At 41.8% G+C, this 18272-nt stretch overlaps 1 long non-coding RNA gene across 1 annotated transcript in view; it reads right to left on the reverse strand.

Annotated features, from left to right (window-relative positions):
* Positions 1-17157: 17157 nt before the first annotated feature.
* LOC113332126 overlaps positions 17158-18272 on the reverse strand; it is a 37684-nt gene continuing 36569 nt past the window's right edge. Inside the window, exons 5-6 of the long non-coding RNA XR_003351344.1 lie at positions 17389-17496; positions 17158-17183 (exon numbers count right to left, since the gene is read on the reverse strand). This is a non-coding gene — a long non-coding RNA (uncharacterized LOC113332126). The remainder of the gene's footprint in view (positions 17184-17388; positions 17497-18272) is intronic.

Consider the following 18272-nt stretch of genomic DNA (forward strand, 5'->3'; position numbering starts at 1 on the left):
GCCCGTCGTTCTTGTAGCATTCCGTTGGGCGGAGAGACTGGTAACAGTCTCCCTACTAAATGCTAACAGCAGCGTCGGTACACGGTTTTCCCTTTCTGGTCACGGCTTGCCACAAAAGTCCGTTCCCTCTTAGTGTGAGCGTGGGTCGTGACTTCACATGATGAAGAAGAATTGGGACGCCTTGTCATCAAAGATGCATCGTGGGGCTTAGCCTTCAATGATGCAAGTCGGTCCTCCTCCTGGATTGACGCCCACATGGGGAGTGGGATGCAATGAACTTTGTCTGATTCTTCGCGCGGAGCTTCTCTTGGTTCAAAAAATTCCACTCCACATATTGGTGCGTAAGGAGACAATGATGCAGGAATACGAACGACTTCTTTATTCAACATAATCTTCAGGCATTGGTGATACGTCGAGGGGATGATTTTATTGTCATGAAACCATAGTCTTCCCAGTATCATATGGTAGTTGGCTCCTTTTCTATGACTTTGAATTTCACCTTTGATTGGACGGGTCCTACAGATAAATTGACATACCCGTACGTGTTGGTTTGGTTTCCTTCAAAGTCTGTCATCGTGGTAGGCTGTCGCACGATCTTGCTTGGGCGAACCTTGGCCGTCCTGAGTGTTTTGAGAGTAATCACATTCGAAGACGCTCTCGTGTAGATGAGGGCTCTCTTGAACTCTGAATCCTTGATGCGTGCAGTAACGTGTAGGGCCCGGTTGTGACCTTCTTCCGGTATCATGTCTTCTTCTGTAAATGTAACATTATTCACAAACATCTCTAGTGTTTTTGAGGCTTCTGGACGCAAAGGAGTTAAATGCACGTCCATGGCAATCTGGTTGATTGCAGCAAACGTCTCCGTCCGCTGATTCTTCGAGAGGTGTAAAAGTTCGCATAAACTTTCCACTAGAGAAGTCGCTTCCTGATCCACCGACCTCTGGTTCATAGTGAAACTATTGACTTGAGGAGGATCGTTGCGAGGATCAGTCCCCAATGTATAAATCTCCGTGACAGGAGAACCTCTCATATCTGATGTCATCTTGATGAGGAGATCGAGTATGTCGTTTATTATTTCTTTGATCAGGTTCATGTTCTTCGTGTGAATCTCCTGCACCCGTGCTAACTCGATCAATGTTGGGATTCTTCCGGTTACACCATCAGATACACCGTTGGGAAGAGGAGTATCTTCATTGGGGGAACTTCGACCGGGATTTGAAATTGTTGGGGGAGTCCTAATACCATCTTGAAATCAACCAAATGGGATTGGGTATTGAAGAAATTGACTTCGCAACCGAGAGATTAATCTCCCACTGTGGTCGCCAGTTGTTTATGGGTGAAAACTATTTCTGCTGGTTTTGGTAATTTTGGGTGTGTGGATGAGAAATGAATCTAAACCCTAAACAAATGCACTGCACGGGAGTGCTTTTGATTCCAGAGATCAGTCTATAAAATTCTGTCCTAAACCAAGAAATGACCGTTCCAGACTTGCTTTGGTCATAAAGTGAAGGAGATGGGGTTGATCTTAGGGAGGGAAGCGAAGAAGGTGTTGTGATTGTGAAGGTGTTGGCTGTTTATGACTTGTATCAGAATGATGAACTGGCTTGCACAATGAAAGCTATCAGTTATGGGTGTTTTCTGGATACTGATGACAACACTTGGTTTTTCTGTGTTGTTTGGAAATAGGTCAAGGACCTATTTATACAAGTCATTGAGCGCAACCCTCATCTCGTAGGAAGTGGAGGAGGTGAAGTGATGGAGTAGTGAGGTCGTGTAGGAGTGGTGATTATCACACGATCACACCTTTTCCCACTTTCCTCATCACTGTTAACCGTCCACCTTTTCCTGACATGTTCTTGTAATGGCGCGTTGCACGCTGCACGTTGTAAACCGCCAGACCAATACCCCAGTAAGTATCCCCCAGTTTGTGACATGCTTGATGTCTCGAATGAGCGTATCGTGGGACCCACTGCAGGAAATAACATACGGTGCTATTGAGTTAAATAACTAAGTTATTTAAGGAATCGATATTTATGAAATATCGTGTATGCTCGATGCATGTAATGCATCGAAAACAATTAATATCTATGAAGCATCATTGGTTTAAAGCTTAACCGAATAAGTCACGGATTAAGCGTCTTAAAACATCATCACGTCCAACCATCTTCGAGTGATCGTTTGGAGGCCACACGGGTGAGCCATCCCTCGGTCGATCACTCCCTGTGGCAGAGTGGCGGACAGTGATCATCGAGATGCTTCATTGGTTGCCTAGTCTTTAACCTAGGTTGTCCGACCAAGCTGGCAAAGTTGGACGTACGAGATGGTTTACGGTATATATTCGTGACAGTTGATGGAATTTTAGGGTTTTAGGAGGTGCGCAAACATCCCTCTTTGGCTTGACCGAATCCACACATGGGCGCCGATTTTGGTGGGACCGACCGGTCATGCGTGGAGACGGCTCGTTGTTGTGCACGCCTATACCTCTCCGTACCGTGAAGGCTTGATCTAGGCCACTCAATTTGACTGGCAAATATGAGTGGTCGTGATCGATTTGCGACAGAAATCCATTGCCGCAAAGGATTAAAGGCTGCGTGACATTCCACTTTGGGGCGCACGTTTCGAAGTGTCGAATCCTAGTCTGCCTAGGCCGACCGGCTACATGCAAATGTGGTCCCACTGTGATCACGTTGACACTCTTGGGACCTCTTAAGTCTATATCTACACCCTCCATCCAGGCTGGGGAAGATGGATGGTCGTGATCGAACTATGACAGATATGCAACGCCGCAAACCCTAATTAAGGTTTTGAAACAGTCACCTATACGTGACTTTGGCCAAACGGTTTGGCGAGCTATGCTTCTCCTTTGGAGAAACTGATCGTGCGGGGCCCACGTTTGGCTGATGGTGAACATATGTGCACCTCCCTGATGGTCCTAGGTATGATCTAAGCCATCCAAACATGCTGGCTAAGTTGGATGGTTGTGATCGATTTAAGATATTAGTGGAATTTACGCGACCCTAAGAAGGATCACGCCCATCGTAGTTTGAGAAATCGTTTCATTGCTCCACGACCTTGTCATGAGAAAACTGATCGGGTGATGGAGAAGTGGGCCCGCTAACGTGTGTGTTAGCGCTTCTATGATCATTCATGGGATGATCTAATCCGTCCAACTAGGCTGGCGAAGTTGGACGATCGTGATTGTTTTAAGCCTGTTTTGGAAATTCCATGCTCGATCGAGCTTTCTTCCACAGCAGCGCGGCCACCTTATTTTTGGGATGGCGTTTTCTGGGAAGTATGGCGTGGTGTTTGACTGGCTGGGGCATAAGTTTGCCCGCCGGCGGTCATCACGGTGAACGCATGCTCCTGCTAGGGTTTGGCTAGACTGGTTAAATCATGTGGCCAACTTGCGAGGCCGTGATTGTTTCTGAGACTGATACGGACAGTCTAGATTTCCTTTAAGGAAATTAAATACATTCGATCGAGCTGTTTCGCATCGACTCGAAATTCTCTTTGTCAGAGAGTGATGCAGCTTGTACGGGTATTTCGTGCATGTCCCAAAATTGGAACTTGGAGATTCATGTTACTCTGCTGAGAGTGAACACTCAGTCGTCATGACATGCTAATAATGAGAGTTCGGCTAGGAACAACACAGGAAATACTAGGCAAATCATGCATTAATTAATAATGCTAAAATTCACAGAATATTTGGGATTGTTGCTGCATGCACCATTATGGGTGAATTTTGTGTATTTATTGAATTGCTTCGAATAAATAAAGTGAAGAGGTACTCATCACTTATCAAACGACTTTACCCTTTGCAGGATGTCAGCGCATTATCAAACGGCTTTACCCTTTGCAGGATGTCAGCGCATTAAATTTGGTTTTACAATTTTAGCCCTGAACTAAAATCCACCTTCAACACCTTGGTAAGAAAGCATTCAATATTCACCGTTAGATGAAAAACCTGATTCAACCAAGCTAATATCATTCAACCATTAGATCGAACTTAGCTTGTTACACACAAATGAAATGTACCCTCATTTAGGTTTATGTAACCGTACCTAAACGTGTACAACATGTTGGTTCACAAATAGTTAACTGAGGTTAGCCATATGATTACTCTCATATCAACCTTATTCATCTTAACCATAACTAGTTCAGATGACTCAAATGAAACTAGTTAAAGAGTTGTTCAATTGCTATAAAAAACACAATTGAAACCAAATCGGTTTGATTCACTTGAATCAATCATGAACATTATAGCCACGGTTTGCAAAGATTGCATTCCTTATGATTTAAATGTTTAAGTTCATGAACAAACCGATTTGACAAAGTAGATTAAGTATGCGTACAGGCATGCGTACTTAAGCAACCGGATTTGAGTTTGTTAAGTTTCCAAACTCTGCAGAAGTTTTCGACTAGTTAAGAGTTTGTCAAAACCAAACTCAGCAGAAATTTTCGGTTCGAAAACTTCCGCGGTATGCGTACGGGTACGCATACTTAAAAACCCTCTGATGCTTAAGTTAGGTAGAGTTTTTCACAGGGGTTTGTGTAGAGAAGATAGCTTACCTCTTAGGGTTGCGAACCCTTGTATTTATATGTCGCATATTAGGGTCTTACCCTAATTTCGAGATATAAATTATATTAATTCCCCTTCATGCCTCCCAGTAATATTTTTTCCTGCATGCCTCCCTGTAATTATTTTCCCTGCATGGAATTGGCTAAACCAAAAGGTGCAAAGGATTGCCCCAAACAATTAGGTGTTCAACTGTCAAGCCCAAGAAGAAAGGTATGCTCAAGCCCACAGTGGGTGTATAAATCCGCAAGACAAATCAGTATGGGGTGGAAACATCTGATGAGCCATTGGCTCAGTTTGGCTAGAATCTCAGTCGGCTGAGCCAACTCGGCTTGTTATAGGTTAAGAAGTTCGGGTTCCCTAAATCCGTTTGCGGCTGAACTTTGCGTTTTGAGTGCTAAATAACTCGCCACCAAGCGTGTTGTTAGAGTGTTATGCAGCTCGCCCCCAACTAATAGTATATTTGTGCTGAGGTGTTGCATATCTCTCCCCCAAGTGACTGAGGTGATATGTAACTCGCTCCTAGTTTGTAGTCTGTGTCATGCTGCTCAATGCTCGCGCAAGGGTGCACTTCCCTGCTGCATTTTGCTCGCGCATGAAATGAGAAGTTTAGTTTTTATGCTATCTTGAATTCGTCTAGGGGGCCAATCCTACTATTCAAGATGCGCGCAGAGTTGAGATGTGTACATTTTCACATGCCTGAATAGGTGAAAATGTTCGCCACATTTGCTGATGTCCATATGATGGGGGTACATTTGGAACAGGATAAAAATGCTCGAACTGTGCATTTTCCCTATTTGCAAGGTGTTGGAGATGTTGTTGATAGCAAGCTCGAAGTGTTATGCTTTGCCGTTAGGGACTGACTGCAGATTCGAACCGTCCGCAACAGCTTATAACTAAACATAAACAATTTTGACAGAATACGGAGTACCAAATTAATGTTGAATTAAATATCTGAAAAGGAATAACAAGATAAGTACCTACTGTCCAACAACAGCTGCCTCGTTAAAACCTTTGTGTGGAAAATCCAGTGGGATAAAACCATCATAAAGGAAAAAGAATGCAGCACAGCAGGATTTGAACGAACCTACTCCTATGCGAATGTAGCTAGTGATAAAACTTCTTCAAGTGGGACGAATTCCATGGCTTCCATGGTTTTGAATCTTGAGTACCATCGAGGTTCCTTAGGTAGTAGGAGCCATGAGATGCTGGCCTGTCCACTATGTATGGACCTTCCCAGTTTGCTCCGAGTTTTCCACAGTTTGGTTCCATTGTGGCTGCTCGATTTTTCTTCAAGACATATTCCCCTGGCTTAAACGCTCGTTCTTTCACCTTTCGGTCGTAACTCAGCTTGATTGCCTGCTGATATCGAACCAATTGCTGCAAGGTTGTTTCTCTTTGTTCTTCCAGCAACTCTTTATCTAAAGCCAGTACGCTTTCATTGTTTCCAAATTCAACAGCACGGGTTTTGGTAATTTTCAGGTGTACCTCAGTGGGTATGACTGCCTTTGTTCCATAAGCCAATGTGAAAGGGGAGAATCCATTGGATCTTTTTGGGGTTGTCCGGTAAGACCATAAGACTCCAGGGAACTCCTCTGTCCACTTTTCCTTCGCCTTTTCTAGCTATTTCTTGAGATTATCCATAATAACGCAATTTGTTGCTTCCGCCTGCCCATTGCTTTGAGCATAATATAGAGCAGAAAAGTTATGGCGAATGTTCAGGTCCTCACAGAATTCTTTGATCACTCCGGAATCGAACTGCTTTCCATTGTCTGACACCAGCTCGTGTGGGATTTCAAATCTGCAGACGATGTTCTCCCATATGAACCTTTTTACGTCGTATTTGGTAACATGTACCAATGCCACTGCCTCAACCCATTTTGAAAAATAATCAGTTGCAGCCAATACATATTTCACTCCTCCAGGAGCTCGGGGTAGTGGTCCGACGATGTCTAGTCCCTACTTATCGAACGACCAGGGACTAAAAACTGGTTTCAATTCGTTGGCGGGTCTTTTAGGAATTGGAGCGTGCTCTTGGCATGGCACTAATTTCTGCGCGTATTTTTTAGCATCTTTCTGCAGGTATGGCCAGAAGTACCCCTGGGTAAGTATTCTGTGCGCCAGACTGCGCCCTCCAGAATGGTTGCCACATATTCCTTCATGAGCCTCTACCAATATCTATTGTCCTTCCTCGGCTGATATGCATCGCAAGAATGGCTCCAAAGCTACAGGTTTGCGGTATAACTGTCCCTCGATCATTGAATATCTTCATGCACTCTTTTTCACTTTTGAAGCGAGTTGCTCATCTTTTGGGAGTTCACTGGTTATCAAATACCGAATATAAGGTTGACGCCAGTCTGAAGCGTTTTCAGCAGGATTGCCTGAATCTTGTATCACTGGAATGTCAACATCCATATTGTTGTCAACGTTTTCGACATGTTCTTGCGCTATATAATTACCCTCTCACCCCCACTAGCGTGTTCGAGAGCCGGAACAAAGTGGTTGTCAGAGATGCTATGTAACTCTTGGAAATTGATAGGCACATTTTTATGTCTTATATAATCTCAATTGTATATATTATTAGTGCTCGATTTTATATTTATTATGGCTTTTTATGTCCCTGTAGGTATTTTGGAGAAATAAGCTTTTGCGGCGAAATTGGCTCGAAAAGCGGTTTTTGTGCTCGTGGGAGAAAATTACTATACGGACTCTCATTTTGGATAAGGGGTAACCTAATTACTAAGGGGTGACCTATTTCCAGGCAGCTGCTAAAGAGAGAACAGCACAGGATATGGGGACACCCACCTTCTTCACGTTTCAAATTAGAAATATTGGCGGGAAAAGAGACTTCACGTCTGCAGATTTTGGACGTGAAGCTTTGGGCAGTTTTAAAGAGATTCAACACCGGAAATTGATTGGGCTGGACTTCTCATGGCTATACAAGTTTACTAGAATCAATTGGATCGATCGAATTGGGCTGGAATGGCCGGAAAAGGGAAACAAAGGTGAATAAGGAAATACGGCTATGTGGATTTGTTTTAGGAAATTCAGAGAGAATAAAGACCTAAAATTCGTTCCAAAGGTACATATTCTATCTAAGGAAGAGTTTGATATAAGTGGGAGAGCTCAGAAACGCGTAAAACAATTTCTGGAAGGAATTATTGCCGTGACTGCCAAGGAAGGAAAGAAGATATTTCGAAGCGGTTTGGGAGAGATTTAATCGCCTTGTGGTGTATAAATAGGTTGTTGAGAGTCCTAAGAAAAGGAACAGAGAGGTTTGGGGTCGAGAGGAGAGCTCAGGAGGCGAGAATCAGAGTTGCAGGAAGTTACGTCTCTGCTGCTGCTGCTGCCATTGAAGAGCACGAAGAACACGAAGAACATACTTGCAAAGACAGTCGTTCTTATACAGTGAAAAGGAAAGACGCTCGGCAGTCTTAAAACAACAGAAACAACACTTCAGTTTTATCGTTCTTTTCTGGACGCCTTCTGTGGGTCGCAGATTCACTGATTTTATTCTTTTCACTCTTTTAATCAACTTTTGGGCTATAAACATGTATTTTGAGCAAGTGATTAATATGAGGAGCTAAACCCCAACACTGGGATGACGGAGGAAGCTCTATTTTACGCATGTGGTAATTCTAATAATTCTTTTATGACTATTTGCATTGATTTTTAATCGATTTATGATTTTTATTGAATGGGTGTGATTTCGTTTGATGGTGTATGCTTGGTCTATCTATTTTTGATACATCATGCTTTTGATTTACAATCATTACTTTTCAAAAATCTACTTTTTGAATCACATGAATGGAATTTGGTGGAATCCTGAGTCTCAGTCTCTCTCGATATTCGTGACAACCTTGTGAATATATTTTTAGTATTTTTATTATTAGTTCTTAAAACAAACCTTTACACAATCCGAGTTGAACGAACTTTACTACCACTTTCAAAACTACATCAGAAATCCACTACAACGAAACGGGTGGTGTCAGTTTCGACTGCGGAAGACAGATATACGAAAGCGTCTGCGTGCCTGTTTTCCAACCGCGGCGCTTCCCAATAGAGAATTGGTCGAATTCATTTAATAGCTCTCTCATACGATCTAAATATAGGGTTATCCTCTCTTCCTTGGCTCTGTAGGTCCCCAGAAACTGGTTAACTACTAGCATCGGTTTTTCCAAGAATCAGACTGGTTTACAATTTTGTGCAGAAGCATACAAGCTAGATTATAGGTGATGGTGCTAATACTTCCTTATTCTTTGATAATTTGTGTGGGGATTTTTCGATTGCGAAAAGGCTTGAAATCACTTCCAAAGGCCCTAATGATTTTACGGCTAAGGTTAGTGATATTATTGTTGATGGCACTTGGGCCATACCTCAGAGAACAACAGATTTGATGTTACACTGCAAAATTGATGTTGACAATTTGCCTCTTATTGCTGGTGGTGAAGATTACAAAATTTGGGACCTAGATAGTAAAGGCGTTTTTCGGTCAAGTCTGCTAAAGCATTAAAGCGCCTGCTGAAGTTCTTCCTAGTGCGGCTCTTTTCAGTAGGCAGGTTGTGCACCCTACCTTGAGTGTGCAATACTGGAAGATTTGGGAAAATCAATGTTTTTCTAGTGAAGACAACATTATTAAGAAGACTGGCAGGAGCATGCCTACTATGTGTCGCTTGTGAATGAAGAGTTGCGAAACTATTAGCCATATCACTTGGCAATGCAGAGTTGCTAGGAGGATTTGGGATTGGGCGGCTGGAATTTTTAATCTGCAACTTAATGAAGATCTGGTGGCCTCTTACAAGGATGCTAAGGAGCGTAGCAGGATGATAAAGGACATGTGGCTTGTTGCAAATCTTGCAATTGTCACGGAATTATGGAAGCTTTGCAACAAGGCTTATTTTGAGGATAAGGCAGTTCAATGGCTTGGTTTTAAAGGGAGGGTCTATCAGTTAATTCGTGATAACTCAATTAAAATGAAGGGCCATATGTACAACAACTTTTAAGAGTTGTGCTTATTGAATTATTTCAAGGTGCGACATAGATCATGCAAAATTTCTACTTTCAATTGAGGTTAGTTGGTCTCCTCCTAATCAAGATGGAATCATGATTTGTTGTAATGGTGCGTCACTTGGTAACCCAGGCCAGGCTGGTTCGGGTGTTACTTTTCGTGATGCCAACTCAGCGGTGCTTGGCGTTCTTTGTTTTGGCCTTGGCTGGCAGACTAACTATTATGCAGAAGTGTGTGCGGTTATTTATGGTGCGATGTTAGCCAAGAGGTGGAATGTTAAAAATATTTGCATTCGTTCAGATTCGATGAGTTGCATCCAAGATTTTCAAAAGGGTGAGCTGCCTTGGCATCTAATGCAGAAGTGGAGAATGGCGAGGAATTTATACACCAACATACGCTATATCCATAGCTATAGGGAAGTTAATTTTTCAGATGATGATTTGGCCAAGAAAGTTTGTTTGCTGTCCGAAGATATTTGTGAGTTTTATGAGGGTAGGCCAGGTTTTTTTCTATTTGTAGAATGGCTTGGAGAGGTTTATTTTCGTTTCAAATAGGTTAGACTGGTGGATGGCCTCACGGCTAGTTACTAGTCTATCCTAGTCCATGTACAGTTTTCGCTTTTTTAATTTTATTGACCGAGTTAAAAAAAATACTAGCATCGAATCAGTTACCAGCTTCACGTTCTTCGCATCTAACTGTTTGAAAACTTTTAAACCAATAATTACTGCTTCATATTCAACTTCATTGTTTGATGCTCGAAAGCCTAATCTAGTCGCTTTCTCGATCCTCGAACCTTCGGGAGTAAGGATGACACATCCAACTCCAGCTCCACCAACATTTTATGACCCATCAGTAAACACAGTCCATAATGGCTCAGGTGTATCAATATCCATTGCGGACTCTCCCCAGTCTGATTAGTGGTTGACTCTATGGGTTTGTTCAACAACTCTTCTTCTTCGGTAACTGTTTCTATGTCGTCCACAGGGAAATCTGCTAACAGTGCAGCCAGAGCGTGTCCCTTCTCTGCAGTTCTGGTTTCGTACTTGATTTCATACGCCTCCAGAAAATTCGACCATATGGCTAGTCGGCTGGAATCATTAGCACGTTCCAGGATTCTCTTCAGCGGATATTCAGAGTAGACTACGATCTGTCTCCCTTGGAAATATGGTTTGAGGCGACGAGATGCATGCAACAGTGCAAGTGTTATCTTTTCAATTTTTTTGTACCGTGTTTCTGCCCCCGTCAAAGATTTACTGACGAAGTAAACATGCTTTTCATGTGGCATAACAAACAGCACTGCACTTACAGTGTTCTCCGTTGCAGCCAAATAAACTCCGACAGGTTGCCCAGTTTTTGGACTCACCAATACCGGGGGAGTTGACAAATATTGTTTGATTTAATTGAAATCTCTTTCGCATTCATCCGTCCAACCAAAATTCACTGCTTTCTTCAAAACGTCAAAGAATGGTTTGAATCGATCTGACGAGCGTGAAATGAAACGATTTAAAGCTGCTAATCGTCCCGCTAGTTTCTAGACCTCCTTCTTTGTTCTTGGGGATGAAATCTCTCTGATGTCTCTGATTTGCTCCGGATTTGCCTCGACACCTCTGTGCGTCATCAAGTACCCAAGGAATTTTCCCGAGGATAGCCCGAATGAACATTTTGCTGGATTGAGCTTCATACAGTATCTCTTCAAGATATCGAACGTCTTCTGTAGATTGAGAAAGTGAGACTCTTTTTGCTTAAATTTCACTTCCATATTGTCGATATCTTCCATCGTATTCCCAATCAAATCTTTGAACATATGATCTACCAAATGTTGGTAGGTCGCCCCTGCGTTCTTTAGCCCGAACGACATTACAGTATAGCAGTAAACTCCTCTGTCAGTCACAAAGGCAGTATGCTCTTGACCTCCCTCGAACAAAGGTATTTGGTTATACCCCGAAAAACCGTCCATGAATGACAGTCTTCCATACCCTGAGGTTGCATCCACCAAATCTCTGATCCATGGAAGTGGGTACGGATCACTCAGACATGATTTATTCAAATCAGTAAAATCGGTACAGACACGAATTTTACCATTCTTCTTTGGAACCGGGACGACATTGGACAACCATCGTGGATATTGTACCGGTCGTATAAAGCCTGCTTCCAACAGCTTCTCGACTTCTGCAACAACTCCATCTTTTTTGCTTTGCGCCATCGATATTTAGCATGTGGTAGGCTACGTTCGGGTCAATCCCAGGCATTTCAGCAAAACTCCAGTCGAAAACGTCAACGTTTGCTCTTAACAATGTAATCAAACCATTGCGTTCGTGCGCGGGTAGATATGCCCCTACGAACGTGGTTTTGTGCTTCTCATCACCAATCTAGACCTCGATCAGTTTCTCTACTATTGGGGGTTCAGCCGCGTCCTCTCCCACATATGATTCTGGACGGAGAGGATTCTGTAATTGCTATTTTTGTTCGACTTGCAGAATATGGTGCCCACTAACTTCTGATTTACTGTATTCATCCATAGCATTCCCGTGACACTTGTGGGCGGCCATCTGGTCACTTCTAACCTTCATGACCCCTTCAGGGGTAATAAACTTCAGGCATTGATGATACGAGGATGTGACTGCGCCGATCGCATGCAGCCAGTCTCGTCCTACGATCGCATTATAAGAAGGGATAATTGGTGCTTGGTACTCCGGTTTAGACCAACACTAGTGTTTGGTCTAACATTTGTCCAACGTTAGGGCTTGGTACCTGGACCAGACGTGGACCCTCGTTGACTAGGTTAAGTTTTAATTTCTGCTTAGTTATTATTAAAAATTCATACAAAATGTAATTATTACACCAATTTACTATCGCACCCTCCAATTTCTTAATATTTACCAAATTCCAAGATTAAATACACGAAGCCTCTTCCTTTTCTGAACCTTCACCACCACCACCACGGTTCTATCTCCACTTTTCATCTCTTCGACACTGCCAATGCAATCACCAACACAATCAAAATCAAACAACACGACAGAATCGATACATTTAGGTTTTTGATATGTTTTTTTTTTCTTTTTTTTGTTGTTGCTGAGATTGAATCTATTGATGGGTTATATGCAAGGACAGTCGGCGAAGAACGTGAATCTGTTATGGGTTTTATGCAAGAAATCACTTGGAGAAGCAGTGTGTGTGTTTGATGATTTGTAACATTCTTTCTATATGATTTCACATTCTTTCAATTGTAACAGATCTAAATTTTGGGATAAAAGGATTGAAATTAAGCTTTTAAATCAGATTTACAATAGAATTTATACTTATATGGTAAAATTTCAGAAAGAAATTTGCCAATCTTTGGTTGAAGATGAAGATATACCAGTCAAGAATTTCGTTAATCTGGGTCTGGGTTTTTTCTACGGGGTATTGAATTTTTGATCAAATTTATGGCGGTAATTTGAGATGATTGTTTAATTTGCTGGTTTAATTTTCTGTTGATTGGAGTCTCAGATGATTGTTGGTGGAATTAAAAGATGAGGGAGGAGAAACAGAGACTAGGGTTCTATTACGACTGAGGAACCGATGATGCTTTCGAGAAGACAAGGGAATGATTGAATCCATGGAATTTTGGGAAGAGATCTTGAAGCCGGGAAGAAATGGTTTTGTTGTGGTCAGTGAAGATTTGGGGATTTGTGGTTTCTGTCAAGAACCAAAAATCGGGGAAAGAAATAAAGTTGATGCTGCTGTGAGATTTGGGTTCTTGCGACTGCAACTTCCATATATATGGCGTTAAAGAAAAACAAGGGTTACTGAAATCAGGATTGGTCATAATTGTTGGTGAAGATTTTGTTTCGATTGAAATGGATTTTAACACAACAATCCATTGATCACTGGAAGGTGTTGATGGGGGAACTCAGAGGAGACTGATGATGTTGTTTCATGGTTGGAGTTTGATGATGAAGGAAAAGAACTCGAGTCTAAAACAGTTTAGAACAAGTCCATTATGATCCGGAAGAGCTGGATCATTGATGTAAGACGATAGAAATGGCAAGTATGATGGATCGAGGGTATACTTGTAACCTCATAATTTTAGAGTATTTTTAATTTTATAAAATTAATTAAAGTCAGGTCGTAAAAAATCAACGTAGTTCCACGTCTGGTCCAGGTACCAACCCCTAACGTTGGACAAATATTAGACCAAACACTAGTGTTGGTCTAAATCTCGACAATCCAGCAACAAGAAACTGCCTAGAACGGACTTGTCAGCCACTGTTATAGGCATCTTTACTTTCCTAATCGCCTTTATAGTTTCATCACTGAATCCGATAATTTGATTTTCGTCCTCCTCGATTAAGTCATGCGAGAGATTCATACAGGAATAGGCTTCTGAAAACAGCACGCTCACTGAGCTTCCCGTATCCACTAGAATACGGTGTACACGGAACATGCCAATCCAAGATGTTATAACAATAGCATCATTGTGGGGAGAATATACACCTATCATGTCTGCTTCAGAAAATTCGATCTTTATGCATCCAAGCTCCAGAATTTCTGCTCCATTTCCACCGACAAAATCGATGTGATTTGTCACGTATTATTCCTTTAATTGCCTGAACTTTCTCCTGGTCTCATCTTCGGATGCCCGTCTGGTCATTGAATGGATCCTGACATGACTGACATTAATCACATGTTCTGCGCCAAACTGTCCCGGACCTTTCCCAAAATCCTTTTTGACGTACTATTCCAGCGTTTATCATTCGCTGGACTTCGATCTGTAAAGAGCGAAAATTCTCAGTCTTTTGACCATGATCTTGATGATAATTGCAGTATTTGCTCTTATCACATTTATCACGTGTCTCCACTGGCAAAGGCCGTGGGGGGCTCAAATCCTTGCTTATTTTTTGATACAACTCTGTAAGCCATATGTTCAATGGTGTCAGCTTCATATCATGATATTTCTGATATCCAGTTTCCATTCGTTCCCCTTGATTTTTCTCTCGAACTTCACCTCGATCGTTATGTCGTCCACTCGAACGGTTCTTTGACTTGTCTTTCTTCCCATCATTTGGATGATTGGATGATCTGTTAACTTCTCTTGTCTCTCGAGATTTAGAATCATCCTCCACTCGAGCGTATGCTTCTACTCAATCATACAGTTCTTCCAGAGTCTTTGGTGGTCTCTTTACCAAAGAACTGTACACACCTCTTTGATCATACTGGTATGCCTGTTTGTAAGCTGCGATGACGACTTGATCGTTGGCACCATCTACATCGGACAATTCTTGCTTGAAGCGTCGAGTAAACTGTCTGATACTTTCCTCCTTCCGAATTCCTAAAAGGAACAGTGCATGGTATCCCTTCCGATCACGTCTGTTGTATTTATAATGAGAGCAGAATTTGTCAACCAGTCTATGGTAAGTCCCGATCGACTGTGCCGGGAGATGATTGAACCACGTTATTGCTCCACCAGTCAGTGACTTTGGAAACATTTTGGACATAAACTCATCGCTGTACTGCCACAGAATCATGGCAGTTTCATAGTGTAAAACATGCTGATCTGGATCATCTGTTTTCTCATCGAATTCTGGCAGCTTGGGAACTTGAAAATTCATTGGCGCCAGGAATTCTCTGATATTCAGTTTGAAAGGAGCTCCTGCGGCTCGATGCAACCTGTCTATACTTTCCTCTCTGGAGCGTTTTTTCGACATTATTTTCTCGATCATCTTGCAGAGGCGAGCATCCGTTATTGCGCTTATGTCGCCATCATAGGAACTGTCTTCCTGCTCATAGTCCCGATCCTATGGAATATCAACTTTGGATCTTATTCTTTTTCCAACTCTGCCTTGCTCCGAACGAGCATAGTAATCGTGCAAAAATTCTCTCTCATTGTGCCGATCTCGAACCTCATCTTCGTCATTCTTGAGACGTTTTGAGCGGGTGGTAGTTCTGGCCGTACTCTGCTGAGTTGTAGTTGGCCGTGCTCCGGTACCTGCTCGCCGGTCTTGTACACGCCTTCGTCTAGGTAGGTCTCCAGTGACCAACAGATTTTTGTCTGGTCTATCAAGATCGATCACTTATCTGTTTTGGTCTACATCCCGCTGGCTAACTCGACTTCCAAGATGCTCCCATACAGATCGAACCTTCTGGTTGTTTAGATTACCAGTCCTTGGTCGAGACTGGTTCTCACGCTCTAATCTCATGAGAGTGTTCTCTTTCTCCACCTCGTCCAGCTGACGGCGCAACAGTTCTTCCTCCGTACTAGGAGTCGTTGTTCGTCCATCTCGCAGGTCATGTCGATCGTTATTCCTCCTTGACGGGTTGCCAAATACAAACCCTCTATTTGATCGAACTCTTGAGTTTTCTCCATCAAGTATGGAGTCAACATCCATTCCTTCGTCTTCGATCATCGGTCTTTTTTTGCTTCTCCGATTTTTCAGATCTGGGGTTCTGTCACGAACATGATCTCGATCCTGACCACGATCTGTGGTTCTGTCACGAACACGAACTCGTGCCTGTTTGTTTCCACTACACCATTTTTTCGGAATAGCAACAGCTGCATGCAGTTGCAAAAGGGACTTGCAACAACAAGCCGTTGCGAAATTTTTTTCGCAACGGTTTTCGGTTCACCCAGGTGTTTTATTACCCGACTTTGCAACGGCTTTGGCTGTTGCGAAAAGTTTTAGCAACTGCTGGCTGCTGTTGCGAAATAGAAAATTCGCAACTGCTCCGTAGCAGTTGCGAAATTTAGAACCAAAAAAACTTAGAACGGCTAAACTTATCCGGAACCGGTTTTATTGTTCTGGTTCTAAATTTAGCAACAGTTCTCGGCCGTTGCTAATTTTTTGCAACATAAAAAAAGAGTCAAGTCAACTAGTCGTTGATTTAGTCAAGAGTTCCCTGTAACAAATTCAGGCCAAATCCAGGCCACACACTACTGAGAGACACATTTAGTGCGCACTAAACAACAAAGTCTTCCATTTGAACAATTTATTCATGCCAATAACATACAATCAATACACCCAATGAAGTTCAGTTTCTAAAATTCAGGCCCTGCAACATTTTCAGGCCAAAATCCAGGCCACAACACTGAGAACATATCAGAATCACCCTAACAATCTAATATTCAGTCAGAAACACTGAAAGCATACAAAACATAACTTATTAAGACATGCATAACTCATGTTGTAAAAGAACATTAGAATTTCTTGATCAGGTGACTGCATTTATAAACCTAAGTTAGAGAAGAAATAGCAAACTCCAGATACATATGAAAGAATAAATATATTATTGCAAAAATCATTATACTTGTGACGACGATATATCCCTGACATTCTGGATAAATTGGTAACCTATTAGTAATCTGAACACGCTGCAGTCTTGAAAAATCTGGACATACCATATTTAATTGTGAATCATGATTGTGTTTAACACCATAGAGCCAATTATCTTGGATTATATCCTATTGAGCGCCTAAAAATCATAAGTAACGAATTAGTAATGCACATTATGCTACTTACGTGAACTTGCTCAAGTGATGAAAGTACGTTAAAAACAAAATTAACAGACAAACAAATACCTGAGTGACATGATTCGCATAAACATTTTCTTCAGTATTTGTGCCTGAACCAAATAGAATGTTTGAGAAAATTAGTGCAACTGGTGAAACGGATAATGTTCTTCCAAGGTTCAAAACCTATCACATGATTAAGTGAGCAGGAAGCTAAATGTCAACATTTTAATAACAAAGAAAAGACCAGGAAGCTAGAGGGGAGAAGGCATGAAATTACAGGACTAGGAGAAGTGAGAATTGGAGAAGGCATCTTACCGCAGGCATGCTTTCGCGAAGGATGAATGTCAATTGAGTGTACAATCTCAGATGGCACAATGACACCACTATCAACTCCATCAAAATAAGAAAATCATAATCCATCGTCTGAAACAACAAACCAAATAGAGTAAGAAAGTTACTTATTCTCATACTTACTGGAATAGAATCATTTTATCAACCAGATAAAAAAGTGGCAAAGACGAACCTGTATCTCAGTTGGAAAGATAGCACTGAAGGGCATCAACCTGTTTATTATAAATAAGTTTAGTACTTAGATTTTACTATTATTTATATAACAACAAAAAGAATATAATAAAAAAAAACCATACCCATGTAATAAATATCCACTCATTGAGAAAGAGCAAGCATTACATATAGCTAATGTTACAGTTAGTATCAAATCCTCCATCATTACCTGATATCTTTCCTTAGTGAACTGGTAATCTTCTTCTGAATTATCAATTCATTTTGCAAAGTCCATACATATAAACAAACTAGTATTAGTCAGTAAACAAACTAGTATTAGTTTGAATTAGTCTGAATTCTCAATTCATTTTGCGAAGTCCATCCATATAAAAAAACTAGTATTAGTCAGTAATAAACATGAAAAATTAAAAAGGACTAGTTTCTGTGGATGGGGAAAAACGGTTTGCTGGTTTTATAGAAAAGTGGAGAGTCGAGCGTGCTGTCGAGACTCCTCGACCGAGCAAACTGCTGAACCTCGCACAGATGCACCGCTGCAAAGGGGGTGCTTAGATTCGGGAAATCAATCTGTAGGACTCCGGCCTAAACCAAGACAATGGCCGTTCCAGAGTCAATTCGGTCGCAAAGAGGGAGATGGGTTGATCTGTAGGAGGGAAGCTGAGAATTGTGTGGGATCA

Source organism: Papaver somniferum, unplaced genomic scaffold (genome assembly GCF_003573695.1).
Source record: "Papaver somniferum cultivar HN1 unplaced genomic scaffold, ASM357369v1 unplaced-scaffold_128, whole genome shotgun sequence".
In the NCBI taxonomy this organism is placed as follows: domain Eukaryota; kingdom Viridiplantae; phylum Streptophyta; class Magnoliopsida; order Ranunculales; family Papaveraceae; genus Papaver; species Papaver somniferum.